The following is a 20,733-nucleotide window of genomic DNA, read 5'->3' on the forward strand; positions in this document are numbered from 1 at the left end:
GACCACCTGACAGGTTTTCAATTGCAGGTGTCGACAACCACAACCCAAGTGGCATTCGTTCTTCACATCAACCTCCCATGCTAATTGCCCACCCAGCATCCAGCAAGCCGGTAAAATCATCCTACGCGGCATCACCAATCAACCCCCACGTAACCGGTCACCAGTGCAGACCCCAAGCCCCTGTTCCCCCGAAGTCTTCAGTGCCTACCACCACTTGCTCCTTGCGCCAGTAAGTGCCATGGGACTGGCACTCGTCTAGGAGGGGGGTAATGTTAACCCCAACACGAAGAGAGCGAAAGAAAGTGGAAAAGACAAAGTGGAAAAGACGCAGGGCAAAGGCGGAAAGAAGGTAACCCAACGAAAGGAAAAGAAGGAGAAAAGGCCAAAAGCGCAAGGACAACCGTTAAAGACCAAGGCAACCACGAAAAGGGAAAGGCGCATAAAAAGCGCACCCTAAAATCTTGTAAAAGAGTGCCGGGCTCTCACCCCGTGCTATTTGTAAATATAGAAGGGTAGTGAAAAGGAAGTAAGGAAGAGAAAAGGACAATGGAAAACAGGGCCTGGGCTATGACCGGCCATGTAAAAAAGGGAAAAAGGGAATGACCGCCCAAAAGGAAAGTAGGGTTTTGTATATAAAGTTGAAAAGTGAATGAAGAGCTCATTCTTTGGTGTGGCAAAACTAGTCTTCTTCTTCCTCTCTTATTCTCTCCTTCTTGCTTGTGCATGCTCTTGAGAGAGGGAGTGTGAGAGTGTGAGGGAGTGAGTGTGTGAGAGAGTGAGGAATCAAGAGGGTGAAGCTCTCCACCATCTCCTCTTCCCTTCTCCTCTTCTCTCTTCTTATCTTCTCTTGCACGCGCGGCTATGGAGGATGAGGCTTGGAGATGGAGGAGGCTTGAGGATGCTTGAGCTAGCATCAAGAATCGTGGAGCTACCGAAGTGTGAGAGAGAGGAGGGTACTCGATCAAGCATCAAGGTAAGTTCACTGCATTCGTAGGATTGACGGCGCGTCGGCTAGGTGAGAGATGGCCATGAGAGCTCGCTTGGAACGCTTGAAACAATAAGCGGTCCGTGGGTCTTGGCGGTTGAGCGAAAGCTCCCACACTTATTTTCTGATAGACTTTTTTAAGTTTGGCCACCAACCCTTCGAGTTTACCTTTAAATTCCCCTCCACCTTATGCAAAATACTATCGACCAAAGTGGTGGAGGAGTTAGTAAGCGTGGGAGGAAGGCTCGACAATGGGGAATGGAATCACCCAAATATTGGGAAGACAAAGTCATGTAGGTGCCTCAAAAAATTCAAGGCTACGAGTCCCAACCAAAGTGGAGAAGGAGAATCTTGGACAACAACATGGAGGTGCCTTAGAAAATTCAAGGCTATCAGTCCCAACCAAAGTGGAGAAGGAGAATCTTGGACAACAACATGGATGCCTAGATATCATTTTGCAACACAATGCCCTTTGAGAGAAATGACCCCACACATATGCCATATCCAAGAACGGTAGGGGTGGACTTTGACCCTGACATCCATGGCAGATATGATTTTCCAAAGATATATAACGTAAATGCCACCAAGCCGGACGATGCCCTGGACCTTCTCTGAACCAATCTACAGGACTCAATTGCCCATTTTCTCAACAAGTTCACTTTTTTTCTAGATCATTCCTTTATTACTACTTGTAATTATTTGAGATTACTCAGGGTACTACTTAGACAAAAGCCTACCCCACAGGAGTACCACCTCCCGCCACTCTTTTTTTATCTCAATGTTGGCATAGATAGCTGTGCTAATAATGTGTGATACCCCTTGTACCATCTTTTTGCATAGCCCTCTTAGAGGATATGAGCAACAACCATTTCACTAGCAGCAACTATCCTTTTCTATCCACCACTCCTCTTAATGCTCGAACAGGCCTAAAAGAATACATCCAAAGTAGACAATTTCTTCAAATCCATTAAGCCTCCAACCTCTCCATCTCATGACTCTGAAGACTAGAATTTTGTCTACTTTTTCTTTTTAGACAAAATCAGGGTGAACATACCCTTTGGTCTTATCCATGTAGACATCGTCTACCAAGTCACCATTGAGAAAAGTATTTTTCACATCCATATGCTGCAATTTCCAGCCTTTAGTAGTAGCCAATGCAATCATTGTTCGTATGATTGCCATCTTGGCAACATGGCTGAATGTTTCCTCATAATCTAACCCATACTGCTGAGCATATCCTTTAGCAACCAGCCTGGCTTTGTACCTCTCTACACTGCCATCCAACTTGCATTTAATCTTGTAGACCCATTTGTAGCCAATTGTCTTCTTTCCTTCTGACAGTGGTACAAGATCCCAAGTACTATTTTTAGCCAAGGCATCTATCTCTTCATCCATAGCTATGCACCAATTTTTATCCATCACTGCTTCAGCAAATGCAGCAAGTTCTTTGACCTCTGTCATCTTTGTCATATAAGAAAAATGCTTCGTAGAAAAACCACTGTAAGTCAGTCTATCCCCACAGGATACCTGATTGACTGCGATTGTCTAAGCTATGGTGCACTACTCGATTCCCCTCTCTCATGAGGCAAAATGTACCTGTTCTGCCTAGTACCAGGCGTATACACAGTCAGAATACCAAGCTCACTGTCTAGACTATCAGTTGAGTCATAGCCTGAAGTCAACTTGATAGGTGTCATCACACCAGATATATCATCAATGACTTTTCCTTTTCCTTTGTTGTCCACTACATCATATCTCCCCCTCACTAACATAGTAGTGTCAGTGAACGGTGAGCCAGAGCTCTGCAATCTCCCTGTCCAAGGAGATACCGTCTGACCACTAGGACCTATCATTGAAGTACTCTACTACAAATTAGCTATAGATACATGAGTAGAATGTGTATCCAATGGCACTATAGTCGATGATACATATCAAGAGGCCATCTCATCAAAGATAACATCCTTGCTCACCAAAGTCTCCCTAGTAGAGGGATCATAGCATTTGTATGCCTTCTTCTCCTGTGAATATCCAATGAAAACACACTTATGAACTTTTGGATCTAGCTTCTTTCTTTTTTCGTTTGGGATGTGCACATAAGCAAGACAGCCAAAGACTTTCATGTGACTTACATCTGGCTTATAGCCATACAGCCTCTCAAATGGTGTCATCTCATGAATACCTGCAATGGGAGTCCGATTCAAGATATACATGCTTGTCATAGCAGCCTCAACCCAATAATAGAGTGGCATCTTCTTCTTGTTCATCATGGCACAAGAAGCTTCCATCAATACTCTATTCTTACATTCAGCCACTCCATTCTACTCTGGATTATAGTTGCAAGTAAGCTGCTTATGTATGCCATTATGAGCCAGAAAATTCTCAAACTCATTTGACACATACTCCCCACCACTGTCTGATCTCAAGCAAGAGATATAGCAGTCAAATTCCTTCTCAACCTACTTTTTAAACTACTGAAAGATAGCAAACACCTCATCCTTTGTCTGCAGAATATACACCCAAGTATAGAGACTGTAATCATCAATCAATGTCACATAGTACTTCAACCCTCCCATAGATGCATTATGGGCTAGCCCCTAGACACTAGAGTGCACTAACTACAATGGACGTGTACTCTGCTTTACATGCCTGACAAATGGCAACCTCGACTGCTTACCAAACTAAGCATCGCATACATGACCAATGTCTATGTATTGGAACTTGGGTAAACTTGTAACAAGCTGTTTTTTTTTTGCATAATTTGCAATCTCTGCAAATTCGCATGTCCCACTCTCTTATGCCAAATTTCCAAATCTTTGACAGTGCCAAAACCATGGACAAATATAGCTGAATTCAGCTCTGGAAAAGTGGCATCAAGAGTAAACATTTTGCCATTCCTATGACCGCGAGCAATCAACTTGCATCCATTTCCAAACTCTTCAATAAAGCATCCATGCTTATTGAATCTAACCTGCAAGTTCTGCTCAACTGACAGTAAGTTTTTCGTTATCAATGGAACATGTAGTACATCATGCAGCATGATTCTTTCTGCCATCATGAACCACAAGAGGCACTTTGCCTTTATGCTCAATGCTATGTTGTGTGTCATCACATGTGGATACATAGCCATATCTTTCAGCTACGCAGCCCTATCTTTCACATACTGCATGGCAAACAATCTATTTTCTGAAGCATCATCTGCCTAAGTGGACGTAGCAAAATGTCCATGTTGTATGCCCTTCTAATTGCCCTGCTTCTTCTAGCAGTTCTTGGCAATATGACCATACGGTTAAATGATGTGGATCTAGGACATGACACAAGCTATGGTGGATCAAAGATGTAAACCAAGTTCATAATGACATGGACAAGTAGAGACAAACTATTACATAAGTGAATTAGGTTCCAAGATAGATTAGCTTGGACTCATAAACACAATCTTGTGTAGAATCAACAATGACAGACACTTAACTGAAAGTACAAAGCATCATGATATTGTGTTCATTTCATAGTCAAGTACAATGCTTTATAGGCTTTGAGTTGTTCCACTCTCCTCACTGTGCATATGGGATTCAGGACAGCTCCTCTTGGAGCATACATCATTTGTCTATTTCTCAACACCCCCCCTAAAATGATGAGTCCCTACACTTGCTGGCTTTTGCCCCCCCTTCATGATAACATGGCCCGAAAGACTAGCTCATAGGCAGCCTAGTCAAGTTAAAGCTTGAGACTTTACATCTTGGCAAGGGTTGTACAAATCAAATTCACTAAGGAAAAGAAATATCCACTATGGGAAAAACATATGAAAGATACAATGAAAGTTCTTCAAAACAATCTGTCAGAGTTGTTGATGGTAGTGGAAGCATATTCTTCTTCTTCTCTTTCTTCCATGTATTGGTTCTGCTGATGATCACTTTGCAATTGTTGGGCTCTCTTCTTGTGGAAACATTCACTGGCTACATGGCCAGTCTTACCACAATAGTGACATGTAATCCGATCCTTGTTATTGTTGTTGATGAATCCTCGACCTCTTCCTTTAGATCCAGCAGCTCCTTTGGTGTACAAAAGATTGTCCCTAGATGATGAGACATTGTCTTTTGCATTCTTGGTTTTTACTTTGCCTTCTTCATCGAGTAGTGAGTGCTCAATATCTTTAAGTGTGAGGCTTGGAACATTACTCAAAGTGGACACAAGATTTTCATACGGATCCTTGTTTACACTTGCAAGCAGTACGGCTATTGCTTCATCTTCCTCAATATTCTTTTTAAGAGATGCAAGTTGAGTTTTTAAACTCTTAAACTTATTAATGTGTATGGTCATAGAAGCACTGTCTTTGATATCCAGTTTATACAATTGCATGAGAAGTTTTACCTTTGAATTCTTTGCTTGAGTACCAAACATTTTATCAAGTTCCTCCCAGGCGGTTTTAGCATTTCTAATGCCAGATATATGATGTAGCACATCATCACTTAATCCCCAAGCAATGATGCCTAGTGCCTTATTATTCATCTTCTTCCATTCTTTGGATTTGAACTGGTCTTCTTCAACGAACCCGTCTTCATCATCTTCCTTCTTGTTATCTGCATCATCTTCAAACAAGTCCCATAAATCCTTTCGCATCAGGTGGTACATGGTCTTTTCCTTCCAGGCATGGAAGCCTTCTCCATTGAACTTTGCTATTTGCTCAAGTTCTGCCATGTTGAGCAGCTCCAATTAACTGAGAAAAGACCAGCAAGGGGGATTTGTGAAGTGTCACAAGGAGGTTAGTGTCAACTGGCACTAGTTGAGTATCAATAGATACTATTCTTGAGCTTAGTATTGAATGTCGGTGCTTTATCTTCTTCTTGCTTGTTGATTTGAAGTGTTATTCTTGCTGGGAACTGAGTTCAAACTCAGATAAGAGTGGTAGTGTGTGCCCTAAGTTGAAGGGAATGAGAAATTGAAGAAAAATGAGCTTGCACCTTGATGGCTATGGCTTCCTGGATTAGGGTTTTGACCCAGGCCTGGTTTTTTCCAGATATCTAGAGCTAGAGTTGATCATTTTGAAAACTTTTTTTATGTAAATGTAGCTTACTCCATGCTCTACAAGAGCCCATGATAATCATCAAGATCGGGTACAGCAGTATGAGCGTAGATCAGCAAAACATAACCAGGCACAGTTATGGCAGTGACGTCGAATTTCAGCAATGCCAGGCTTGCAGGTATCCAATGCTAGGCTTAGATGTGATAGGCAAAAGCTCCTTGAGTAGAAGAACAATCCTCTTGAAGAAAGCACACTCAAATATTGCCTGGTTTGAGAGATATGAGAGCTCAAAGTGAGGTATGTCCTGCAGGCCACAAACTGGGGCTATGGCAGCAACTGACAATAGTGACAATGCTGAGGTCCAGATAGCCAAATCTCATGGATTGATGTGATACAGGGAAGCTTTGTGAGGTGGAGAATAACTTTCCAGAAGGAATCTCAAAGAGATTTGGTATGTGGAGTGAGATACAGGAGCTTCAAGATGACAGGGTGATGCTGGCTATGGCTGCCACAAGGTCCAACTGAGATTTGAAGTTGAAACTAAAGATATGAGCTGAATGTGGGCTGGTTAGAGATCACCAGAGATGAAGGGAGACTAGAGATTCAGAGTGTGAGCTGTGCCATGCCCAACTGGGCTCTGATACCATGTTAAATGATGTGGATCTAGGACATGACATAAGCTATGGTGGATCAAAGATGTAAACCAAGTTCATAATGACATGGACAAGTAGAGGCAAACTATTACACAGGTGAATTAGGTTCCAAGATAGATTAGCTTGGACTCATAAAGACAATCTTGTGTAGAATCGACAATGACAGACATTTAACTAAAAGTACAAAGCATCATGATATTGTGTTCATTTCATAGTCAAGTACAATGCTTTATAGGCTTTGAGTTGTTCCACTCTCCTCACTGTGCATATGGGATTCAGGATAGCTCCTCTTGGAGCATACATCATTTGTCTATTTCTCAACACATACTTCCCACGGTAATGACAATCCTTATCCTTATTCGGATTTTCAGGTGGACGCTGCTACTGTTGCTGCTACCAGGAGCCTCTACCTCTAGGGCTAGATCTCCCTCTACCATAGCCTCTACCACAGCTACCACGACCGCGTTGATTGGAATAAAAGACTGCATCCTTGCTTTTGGAACTGCTTAGCCCTATAGCCAAGCCAAGTTTAACCTCCTTGTGGATAAGCAATGCAACCACCTCATTGAAATCAGGCATTTTAGCCCGCACAGACAAAAAAATATCAAAAGACTTATACTCAGGTCCCAAGCCATTCAAAGTCACAGCAACCATGTCTTCATCTTCAACCTATGATCCAACAGATGCCAGCTGATCTGCAATGGTCTTGATCTCCATGACATAATCCTGTATAGATCTGCTCTTTCTCTCCATGTTGTTAAATTTTTGCTTTAACTGGATCTTCCTGGCACTTGTGGTCGTGCCATAGTACTTGATCAAGATGTCCCAAGCATCCTTAGGAGAGCTGTAGTTCATTATCTGCATTACCATGGCATCTGATATACATAGAGACAGTTAGTGCAACACCTTGTGAGCTCTTTCTGTCCAAGCTTGGTGTAGTCATCTTTGATCAGCTGTAGGTCTCTCTGGGAGCTCAAGTTCGGCTTCTACTCCAATCACCAACTCCCAATATCCTTTCCCAATTAAGAAGTTTTCCATGCAAAACTTCCATATGGCATAATTATGGCTGCCCAATTTCTCCCCCATAATCTGGGTAATATTATATGTCTTGTCAGCATTTGCCATGTCATAAACAATGCCTGACTACTTGCAAGTCAACAAGTCTAACTAACTAACTGCAGACTTTGACTGTTTATGACAGTTTTCTACACCAAATTCATTGTTAAACCAAAGTATTTTAGTCCAATGACAGCTCAAAAACATCCATAAATAGGTAGTCCCTCCTATAGGTACTGAAAGGGAAGTAGAGCCCAGGAGGAAGAAGCTTGGCGGTGAGAGCTATGGCAGATGGAGAGCAAGAGTAAGAAAAAGAGAGAGACTCAAAAGTGGAAACTCCAACAACCACAATGTGTGGCTTGGCCTTCCTTTATTTAAACTATCACTAAAAGAATAAAGAATAAGTGATTGTGATGGGCGCCCGCCACCTGCAATGTGCACTGGTGGGTACTATCAATGTAGTAAAGTGTAGTAATACACGGGCAGCTAGGCGGAGGCACCTTTATCCCCAACAACCTCCCACTTAAAGGCGAATCTATCCCATTGAGAGAGAAAAGAAAAGAAAAGGCAGTACAACATGTACACATGTACAACAAGATGAGGAAAAAGACATCATCTCATCCAACTCCCATCAATCTCCTGAGGAAGGCAAAGCGCTCCGTAGTGAAGCTCTTCATGAGCAAGTCTGCAGGATTCTGCTCAGTTGGAATCTTGACAAGGTCAACAAACCTGTCCTCAATGACCTCGTGAATGAAGTGATACCTCACCTCAATATGTTTTGTCTTCGCATGGAAGACCAGATTCTTGGCCAAGTGAATGGCACTTATAGAATCCAAATGCAGTGTAGGCATAGCATCTGTCATACCAAGGTCTGCAATCAAATGGCCTAACCAGATAGCCTCCTTGCAAGCCTCTATGGCTGAAATATACTCAGCCTTTGTAGTAGAAAGAGCTGTACACTTCTGTGCCCTAGATATCCAAGAGATAGCCCCTCCAACATAAGTGAACACATAGCCAGAAGTGGACTTCCTACTATCTCCATGTCCTGCATAATCAAAGTTAGTGTACCCCATGACTCCTGTATCCTAGCTGCCATAACAAATATACATATCTTTTGTGCCCTTCAAGTACCTCATGATACCCTTGACGGCATCCCAATGTTTCTTGCCAGGTGTAGCCATGTAACGTGCCACAACCCCAACTTCAAAAGCAATATCTGGACGGGTGGCTATCCTGGCATACATAAGATTGCTGCCCATGGCTGATGCATAGGGAATCTTGGCCATCTAGGCCCTCCACTCATTTGTCTGTGGACAATCGGCCTATGAAACCTTCACATGAGAAGGTAATGGACCGCCAATAGGCTTAACATCTTGCATACGAAAGTGCTCAAGGACTTTATGAATGTACTCCCTCTATGACAGATTGAGTAGTCCCTGAGATTTGTCACGCATAATGCGCATATCAAGTATATGAGAGGCCTATCCTAGATCTTTCATCTCAAAGCTCTTCTTGAGCTGAGCCTTAAGAGCATCTAGCTCCTCATGAGCTCTCCCTGCTAACAGCATATCATCCACATAGAGTACCAAAATCAGTAAAGAACCATCACGGGCTTTCTTCGTATACAAGCACGAATCCATAGCACTCCGGTTGTAGCCTTGTGATTGCATGAATGCGTCAAACTTATGGTACCATTCCCTAGGTGCCTGCTTCAAGCCATATAGACTCTTCTTTAGCTTGCACACTAGATGTTCCCTGCCAGGGTTTGCAAAGCCCTTAGGCTGCTCCATGTAAATCTCATCATGCAAGTCCCCATGTAAAAAAGTTGTCTCAACATCCATCTAGTACAAGTCCACATCAAGCTGTGCAACCAAAGCCAAGACTAAGCGTAGGGTGGTCATCTTGACCACAAGAGAAAAGACTTCATCAAAGTCAACATCATGCTCCTACTTGAAGCCCTTAGCAACCAATCGAGCCTTGTATGCCATCTTGAGGTGTCCAGGGATACTTTTCAGCTTGTACACCCACTTGCATGGCAAAGCCTTCTTACCCTGAGGCAAAGAAACCAAATCCCAACTCTGATTCTTATGTAATGAGTCAAGCTCAGATTGCATAGCCCTCTCCCAAGAGTGACAATTACCCTTGTGCATAGCTTCATCATAAGTGAGAGGCTCTCTTGCATCTGTAACCAGTACATAATCCATAGAGGGCGCAAAACGGTCAGGAGGTGGTCTATCTCTAGTAGAATGCCTCAACCCATGCTTTGCTTCCTGACCAACATCCTGTCTAACATCAACATGTCTAGCATCTAGGCCATGAGCATCAGGGGATGCTGCACGATGTCTAGCTGGCCGTGGAGCGGGCTGTACGGGAGCAGGTGGCTCCTCCTAAAAGATAACTTTGCATACCTCAATCACTTTCTCAGGCTACATATGCATTTTTTCCTCATGAAAGATGACATCATGGCTATGTATACGGATCCCATAGATGGTAACCCATCTCTCCTGCATCTCCATAGCCAATGAAAATGCGTTTGACACTTTTAGGATTCATCTTATTGCATTTTTCCTTGAGCATATGGCAAAATGCCTTACATCCAAGGACACGCAAATGATCATAAGAGGGGGGCTTGCATGCCCATACCTCCTCTGCAATAAGCCAGCCTCGCTAAGCATGCTATGGACCCTTTCCTGAATTGTCCTATTCATGTGTTCAGCCATACTATTTTGGGGAGGGGTGTAAGGGGTGGTCAACTGAGGCTTAATACCCCGCTCATCACAAAACTGCTCAAAATCATGTGATACATACTCACCCCCATTATCTGACCTTAGGCATTTCAGTCTTTTCCCAAACTGGTTCTCTACTAATGCAAGCCAACACTAAAATGTGTCTAATACATCGGATTTTCTCTTTATGGGATAAGCCCAAACCTTGCGTGAGTAATCATCTATGAAAGTAACAAAATACTTTGCCCCACCAAGTGACTGACAGGGCATGGGCCCACATACATCTAGCTACACAAGAGCCAAGGGTCCACCCATGCATTTCTTACCAAAATTTTTATGTGTATTCCTAGTTTGTCTGCCATACAAACAATGATCACAAGAATCAAAATGTGAAGATTCAAAAGGCAGAAGATACTGCCAAGCACGGAGCATTTTCATTCCTTTAAGGGACATATGCCCCAAACGAGCATGCCAGAGGGATACATGGGGGATAGAACCCACAGACAAAACATGATTCAATGTAGCTCCAAATACAAGTAAGGGATAGAGGCTGCCAGAATTGGCACCTCTTGCAAGCACAAGCCTACCACGGGTAATCTTCCATGTAGAGTCTCCAAAAGATACAAAATACCCCACATCATTAAGCTGTCCAACTGACATAAGGCTGCGAGTCAACACAGGTACATGACGTACATCATGCAAAACAAAAGAACTGCTAGAAGGAAACTGCAACCTAACATCTCCAATGCCCATGATGTCAAGAGACCTGTCATCAACAAGACACACAAAACCAGAGATGGTACAATAGGTATGAAACCAATCTCTACAGGGTGTCACATGAAATGACACACCTGAATCCAAAAGCTAGCACTGCGCATACATAGAATGTGTCTCAAAAGCCTGTAAGGCATCGCATGAAGAAGCTGCAAGTATGTAATCCTCATCTAAATCAGTGGCATGCATGACATTAACCTCTTTTATCTTTACACTAGACTTTGCAGGTACAATATTGCGCTCAAAAGACTTTTCCTACACTTTCTCTTTTCCCTTTTCCTTGCGCTTATCATCGCGCACCTTATGGCACTATGGCCTAATATGTCCCACTTTCCCACAATAATGGTAGGTGAGATCAAACTTCCGTCCACGGGACTTACTATGGCCACGTGACTTTGACCTGGAATTCTGAGAGTCCTTGCCCTTATGATCATTATCATGCTTGCCATGTCTACCACCTCTAACGGTCAATGCATGTGAAGAGTGGGAAGCATCATTGTTTCTCCTGTTGATTTCCTCAGTCAATAAAGCACTCTTAACATCTTTGATTTTCAGCCCATCAAGCTTGTTCGTGCATATGGCAGTACAAAAGACATCTCATGATTCAGGCAAGGTGCCAAGCAGAAACAACGGGTGCAAGTTGTCTTTGAACTCAATACTCTGTGACAATAGATTCTTCATGATAGCATGAAACTAACTAAAATGAGATGGCATGGATGTTCCCTCCTTCATGCGAAGGTCCATTAACTACTTCAACCAATACATCGTGACCCAGGACTCTGTTGCGCATAAAGCCCTTGAATCTTCTTCCATAAGTCCCATGCACTTTGATTCTCATCTTCAACAACATTATGATGGACCCCTTCTGAGGGTGACAAGATAATGGTAGACTTGCATAGCTCATCAACTTCCATCCAAACATCATCATCCATATCTTCGGGTTTAACACCCTTGAAATGCAAGGGTTTAATCTGCAACTTCTGCACCAAAATCTGCCATATCTGGGACTTCCAATACTCATAGTTGGTACCATCCAACTTGGCAATGTTAAAGAGAGTTGTTTCTTTCAGATAACCAGCCATACTGTCCCAAATCAAAGCAAAATTGCAAAATGCAGGTTGTTGCAATTAGCAAAAAATGCACAAAAACCACTGCTCAAACTGGTTGAAAGAGTGGATATCAACAAGAGAACCACCTGTCCACCAAATATGACCAAGATAACATCAAACAGTAAGCATTACCCTCATACAAGTGCTCGAAATTTGCAGATTTCAGCTTGCTGGAATAAATTATAACAGTATATAAAACTGTCCCAAAGTGAAGCAATCACTGACACATATGTCACTACAACTGCCAGGTAGCAAGATGCATCCAACAGTGAGTGTTAAGGGGCAAGAAGTTACAAAGAATTGTCAAACCAATAACCTGTCTCAGGAAAGAGACATCTCATAGGTCTAGAAGTCATGCATGTAATGGGTTTCGGGGTAAGAGAAGAGACCAAGCACAAGCACAACTGATAGAGCAAGAAGCTCAATGCATAACCATCCAAGATGCATACAAAACTGACAAACCTGTGACAGAGATAGGTGCCTGCCCCAAGAGGCATATCAAATTAGCCCACTACAGACCAACTACAGACATAAAGCTCTCAAGAGAGCAAATGCATGTAACTATCCCACAAGCTCAAGCTCAAGTGTAAGTAAAACTCTGTGTACATCCGAATATGCCAAGAGGCTCCCACTAGAAGTAAAGTCAGATGCAAATAGAGCAAGCAACGTACATAGCATCAGACATTCCAAATCCCAATAGGGTACATCCGGAGCATAAATCCCAAGCTATCTCAAACCCGTAAAGCATAAGCCTGAAAGCAGTCAAACAACATGTAACTAACAACCAAATGTAATGCCCAGTAGGTCCAAAATTCTCAAATACATCCAAAGACAAAGGTCCAAGCGAATGTCAAGCATGGTCAAACCAAGTGGCATCCATATCTAAGCAAAGTATAAATGCAAGAAGCCTAAATGTCAGGCAGTGACAATAGGCATAAATCGGTCCAAAGCATGCCAACTCAATCCCAATTCCAGTGAATGACGACCAAGACAAAGCCTAATCCAAGCTCAAAAGCATTCTGGAACCAAAAAGAAGCATTTGACAATCTCCAAATAAATCAGTATGATCATTCAAATCTCCAGTAAGCACCCCGTATCCAAGAACCAATGCATACACCAAGTAAATGAGCTTCAGCCCACTGTATTACAGAAGCATATTCACTGTCAAATGAAGCTCAATCAATGCCCAAATCTGCTCCAAATCAGTCCCAAAGCATAGAAATAGCATCCCATAACATCCAGGCATCACCGGGCATCAATAGGCATCAAACGAGCAATGCCAAGAAGCATCAAACATTAAATATCAAGTGTTGCCCTATTTTTTACATTCCTAGGACTGTGTATATAGCAATGGCTAAAGGTGGAAGCACTCATATCGATCATCGAGAGCCAAGAACCAATGTCGGGGAGTCCGAAGATGATCAGGAAGGTTTCAAGTAGTGCCGCGAAGCCAGGGAAGGAGCTGGAAATGCCAAGAGGAGATCAGCCCAGCCCCCTAAAAATGTGTCACATTTTGTGCTGGCTACTCTTGGGGGCTAGGGGGTCTTCAACAGTTCTACTAAGCACTTGGCAATGATTAGGGGGATCCGATGCAGCCCTGTAAGGTGCCGAATGAAGGCCAAAAGATCGGGGAGGAGGTGCCGAATGAAGGCACAAATACTTCCGGCCTTCATTTGACACAAATACTCCCCGATTGCACAAATATCTTGTTCATAGATTGCAATCAACAAATATTCAGTAAAATCAAGTCTTTCCAACTCCAGAACAACCCCAAATCATGTCATACATTCACCTTGAAGTGCTAGGTTCAATACATGAGCATTCCGGTAATCATAGTCTTCTTGTCTTCAATGACCAATGGCATAGAAACATGAACTGTTTATAACCAGCCAATACAATATGACTACACTAATTTCCATCTTCAAACTTTTGCATTCAACTCCTTTCTTGATCCACAAGACATCTGCAAGCTATATGCCAAGTCATCCAGTACATAGGACTAACCAAAGTCATCTAATATTCCAGGGCCATTAAGTGCTTGCTTCTCATAGATTCATGACAGTTTTCAGCCTGTCACAAGCTCTTAGATTAGAGTGCTTTTGTCACAAATTGCAGCTTCAATGCACAGGAGCAAGTACATATGTCTTTCAAGTAATGCCTATGCTTCACTGATGACCAAAGTACATGTCATATGACTTCAATGCATCAATTAAGGTCAAGTATATGCCGCCATGTCACTGTTAATAGCAAGTCTTCACTATTTTTAGATCTATATATCACTGTTACAGCTCACATATGAGCTCCCATCAGTGCATTTTCCTCTTACAATCTTTGAGCACCTCCCCAAGGGCATAACCAAGCATTCTATCACTTAGAATGCAACCAATGTGTTGATTTATGAGCAAGGAAGCTTCAGTCTGCATCAAGCGCAGTCACGCAGATCTGTAATCTTGTTCCAGTAGCATGTGATGAAGATAATGATGATGCCCAGGCACTCTAATGTGCTCAATGAAGTCTTACAAGACTCCCCAACAAGCCATTGCTAGTATTTCATCCAATGAAGACCACAACCTTACAATGCATACCTTCAAGAAACAATGGCAGCCTGCTTGCAGACCTGAGTCTTTAGCTTCTTCAGATCTTCTTTAGTTCCTCTTGCTCTTGAGATTCCACCAGACTAAGCTCTAATACCATGTTAAAAGTGAGAAAGACAGAGACAAAGAATTGGAACAACTATGAGGAGCCATATGCTCACACACACTTCTTTATGTTCAATTACCCATATATATCAAATGATTACAACACATTAAGGTCTATAAGACCATTCACACCAAGTACTGAATAAGTCTAAAGTCACTGACTTATTTAATGTCCCACACTTGCTGATACAGCTGGACATAGGTAAGACTCTGTCGACGGTCACACACCATACGAGCTTGAAGTCTCAACACATGGGACTCGTACTCATCTAGGAGGGGGTAATGTTACAAGATATGTCAAGGGCACGGACCATTCAACCAAAAAGAAGAAGAGGAAGACCAAGGAAGCCCAAGTCAAAAAGTGAATAAAGAAGCTCATTCTGCCTAGGCAAGAAAAGTGGAGGAGAAGGCAAGCTCAAAAAAAACATGGGAGAGCACTGAATATTCTAGCAAGGTGCTCTCAAGGATGAAGGAGGCTCCCTCAAGGATAAAGGATGCTCTCTCAAGGATGAATGAGAGCCTCCAAGGGCTCTTGTAAGGAAAGCACATGGCACAATATAATTTATTTTATAAGAGTGCTAGGCTCCCTCCTATGCAAGTTATAAAGTCTAAATGGACATAGGTGAAGGGATAAGGAAACTAGAAGGGAATAAGGAAAGAGGACCTTGGCAAGATGCCCGGTTGTGTAAAAATGGGGACGGGTGCCCAAGGGAATTAGGGCTTTTATATAAACCTGAAAAGTGAAAGAGGAGCCCATTCTTTGGTGTGTGGCAAAAGTGGTCTCTCCTTGATTCCTTGTGTGTGCTTGAGAGAGGGAGTGTGAGGGAGTGAGGGAGTGAGTGTGTGAGGGTGAGGGATCTGGGAGAAGAAGCTCTCCATCATCCCCTCTCTTCTTCTTCTTCTTCTTCTTCTTCTTCTTCTTCTTCTTCTTCTCTTCTCTTCTCTTCTCTTCTCTTCTCTTGACTTGCTTGTGGCTATGGAGGATGGAACTTGAAGGAGGGAACTTGCATCTTGAATCGTGGAGCTACTGACTTGCTTGAGGGAGGAGGCTACTCATTCGGGCATCAAGGTAAGCTCACTGCACCCTTGTAGGATGGAAGGTGTGTCAGGTAGGTGAGAGATAGCCATTTGTGCTTGCTTGAAACACTTGAAGCAATAAGTAGCCACATGGGTCTTGGCTATGAGCGTGAGCTCACACTACATGCTCTAATACCACTTGTAATGAATAAAGCTAAGAGGAGAGAGGTGAATAAGCTGAAGAGAGAGAAAGAGAGAAAGAAAAAGAAGAAGAGAGACTAGAACAGGAGAGAGAAACATAGGAAAGAGAGGAGAAAGAAAGAGGAAGCCATGGAAGCTTGAGAGGAAGGTGAAGAGTTAGTTCATTAATAGTATCTACATGCCCTAAACTGGGTCTCTTACATCTTATATACCCCAGTCAGTGTGACTAGGTGTCTAATCCCTAGTTCTCGTGTATCTCACTCATTACAAATAGAAGGGTGCTCCTCCCATAAAGCATGACATCATCTCTCCCATAATACCTAGACTACATCAAAATTCATAATATCTTAATGATTTGGCACATATTTTTTTCACCACTCTTTTGCCTCATCCTAGAAACAAATTACGAAGACTAGCAAAAGCTCCTTGGGTCCTTAATTTCTTTAATAAAATAGGTGATTTCAAATGTATCCATGAATCTCTCTACATTTTCCTCACATTTTCCATAAAATCTCTACAAATCAAATGTCATCTTGGCACATCAAATGTTGGGGATTAAAGACTACCCACACCTAGCCACCTATATTTACCTTGTACTCAGTGTTCACACATTCATACACTGTAAGTGGTAGTCACCCATCACTATTATCTTTATTTTTTATTTTTTACTATGATAGAATAATAAAGAGAAGGCATGTCATACATTGTGACTATTGGAATTCCCACATATGGGCCTTTCTCTCTTGAGTTCAAACCTCCATAGCCATTCCTCTTGCTTTCGCTTATGCTCTTCTCTCTCTTAGACTTGCTCTCCCTTTCAATTGGTATCAAAGAGGGTATTCAAAGAGCTTTAACCATTCCACCTCAATTTGGGAAAGAGAGCTTCAAAGCTAGATTCCATGGTAGCTATACTTTTAATTATTTGAAGTAAGTATTAGCTCCTCACCTTCTCCAACTTCTTCATCATCTCTAGAAGGACCTTCAACCATTATCCACATTTTTTGGCACTTGGAGTTATATCTTCTTTATCAGTCGATCATCGCTAGTTGCATTGTAAGCATGGTTGTTATCGAGACTTTATTGGCAATGCGAGCATCTTATTTTGGATATTTTCCCACAATTGGTTCCAGCTTTATGGACAACACTATTGTATTTCACCTTTGAGCCATTTTATTAAGGGTAGACACTTGTTTTGGGTATTTTAGTGTTATTTAGTGGATAGTAGTACATTGCTTTATACTCCTCCTTTTGCATACACTTTTGACTCAATTTTGGGCCTACTTTATTGAAATTGCATCAGTCCATATTCTCTTTATTTTGCAGTCATTATGACATATGATTCAAGTGCTTTTGGTGATAATGATGTCTTTCACATTGATAAGTTTGATGATAAAACAATTTTAACTACAAAAAGACATCAATTTGGTGAGTCTTGGTCCAAAAGAAGCAAGTTGTGAGCCATTGAAATGCAAAGATATAAAGCCAACAGACCTTGATATTGACACTTGGAAGGAGCTTTATAAGCTATGTAATTCCATGATCATTTTATCTTTATCTAAGTGATCATATTATTATAACATTAAGACTACTAGTGGTTCATGGTAGTTATTGAAAAGGATATGTGATCTTTGTTATAAGCAAAGTCTAGCTTCACAATTATACTAGCTTAACAAGCTTGTGGACATTCATTTAAAGGAAAGCACTCCTATTTCTACTCATTTGAATGAGTTCCATTCTATTTGTAGCCAACTTACATCGTAGAAGATTGTCTTTGATGACAATATTAAGTCAATGTTTCTTATTGTCACTCTATTGGCTGTAGGAATTGTAGGATTGTGGATTACTATAGGTCTTCTTTCAAAAGTTTAGATTTTTGTAGTTTATCTTGTAATCTTGATATATTTAGCAAACCTGAGAACTCCTTAATTGTTGAAATATCCTTCAAACTTGAAAATATACTTTGCAAATAAAAAACCTAAAACTTTCTTGATACAAAAAACTATAACATTGTCGTGCAACTAAAATCTAGCTCATTTTTACCATCATTGTCATGCTCAAAATCTAATCAATGTGAACAACATCAACCATTATGTTGCAATATAAACTACATAAATATCCAGCGTGGATACTTACATACTTCCAAATGCTCCAACTTTAGTGATAAACTAATGAGAGTCCTCAAGAACTTTAAAAATATTAGTCCAAATAGAAACATTAATAACCTCATCATTTGATGTATATAATCCTCAATAATAACATCCTGATGTAATAAAGCATAAATGCCTTAGTCTAGGGTAAGTATAAAAGGTGGAGGTGTAACATGTGTAGGATCTTTTTGCCATTTTACAAACATTAATTGTTTTAGGTCTCAACCTCCCACCATCTAAGAGGGTGAATACTCTTGGCCACCATAGCTTGGGGTGCATACCTTGCTGCAGTCTCTCATCATTTGATTCTCAACCAACATTGGTAATACCATTTCTTGCCAAGCCACCTCGGCTATGGCTTCTTGGCATTTTATGTCTATTTCTTGTATTTTCAGTTTAAAAGCTTGCTGTGGAGTTTAGCTTTATTACATTGGTATCAGAGCATAGACTTTGATCCATGGGAAGAGTCACTTTCTTGGAGAATCTAGTCATTATGATGGGAACCAATTAACTGGAGCACCAAGATTTGGTCACAGGGTTTGGTACAGTTCAAACCGTGACTAGTCAGAGTTCTCTGCAACAAGTCGAGACTAATTTTCAAGGCTTCTTGAAGAAGATCTTGAGGAAGATGGAGGTTCTTGGCCGAAATAACAGGACGTGGTCAAATGGAGGTCCATTTTGAAGGCTTTTGTCCCTAACTACAGTCTAAGTGGGGTTATATACTTCAAACTAAGATTATTTTTTGGGGACAGCTTCTCTCTCTTCTTCCTTTCAAGCTTTTCTCCAAGAATCCATGGAGTCAATTACTAAAATTATCTTCTAAGAGCCATTTTCCCCTAAAGAGACATCAAAGCCTATTTCTTTGTGTCATGAGTTTCAGATTAAGTAGCATAGTACTCACACTTCTGAGTATGATCAGCCAAGATAGCAGGCTGAGTTAGCGCATTTTGCATTAAATTCCCTACTCATCTTCTCCACGTTTTTAGCACATTGGCATCATCTATGGCTTGTGCAATCTAGAGTCTCAGGTATACTCAATTGAAGCCCATCCTCTTGAGCATTCTTGATCTCTTAAACCCTAGCTATGGCAGATTCAGGACAGTAATGTTTTTTTTTTTAATTTCTTCAAATAATCAAAGGGCTTTTGCTCTAACAAGTATCTTGAAGCTTCTTCAACACTCAAGGGCTTGAAGCCTTCTTGGACATGAAGCTTCAAAATACGGTGGCTATGGAGTCAAAATAGGGCAACAAGCTTCAAAATCCAATTATTGGATTATCTCATTCAATTTCATGGGGCTTTTTTGTCTACAACCTCCGAAAGATTCAATTAAAGGTATTCTTCAATGATTTGGCTTACATTGAAGAAATTTTTAAAGTTTGAAAGCATTTCCAGTCTCTTGAACATGGCAATGTCTGGAAATTCATGGAATCCATGATTCTAATGAGAATTTACATGCATCAAAGCTCAAAGGATCTTCTCCAACAAGCTATTGTGGACTTCTATGAAATCATTGACTTCTTTTGATTGCATTGGAGCAATCTTATTGATCGGGAGCTGAAGATTACTTGGGAGAAATCATATTGGACAAATCCTTCTTGAAGATTGGTCTTATTGATCTAAAATCGTGGTCTATTGTGGTGTCTTATGCTGAAGGTTGATTGATTGGATTTATCTACTACTTTCCATCAGCATTAAAGAGGTAATTCTAGTACTTTCAGCTTAATCTCTCTTTTATCTAATTGTTGAACCAATCCTATTGTTCATAAGAGAGATTGAGTGTAGTAGAACCTCTTAATTCCTATTGAAGGCATGTAGAATTCAGCCCAGGACTGATTATGATTGCTTGATGAGTTCTTTTCTGCCCATTCAAATGTTGAAGCTCAATTGATTGCATAAATGCTACTCACTACCTACTTGACTTGGAGTTTTGTTGGATGATTGAGCATTGATGCTATAGGACTAAAACAATGATGAAAATGGTAAGTGGGAACATTGTAAAAGCAGTGAGTCACTGCAAAAGGGTAATGCCCTATCCATAGCCCTTTCAATTCAGCCATTTCCCAATACCCACTTGCATTTCATTAAAAGTTCAAAGGCTTTTTCAATCAATGCATAGCATCCTTGTTTGATTAGCCATTAGAATGTACTTTCCATGTTGGTTCCGCAAGGAAAAGTGGATGTTAGGTGAGTCGGAAAGACAAAAGATAGGTAACCCTCCCTTCCAGATTAAGACCCTGAAGGGGTGCACAACCCAGCTTGAGGTGGAACTTTGCACACCCCTCTTGTCTCAAAGCCCATGCTAATTTCAAATTTAGGTGCAGTTACATTTCCCATTATCAAAGTTTGGC

Source organism: Lygodium microphyllum, chromosome 23 (genome assembly GCF_053477565.2).
Source record: "Lygodium microphyllum isolate KBCC chromosome 23, Lygodium_microphyllum_v1.1.10, whole genome shotgun sequence".
Classification (NCBI taxonomy): domain Eukaryota; kingdom Viridiplantae; phylum Streptophyta; class Polypodiopsida; order Schizaeales; family Lygodiaceae; genus Lygodium; species Lygodium microphyllum.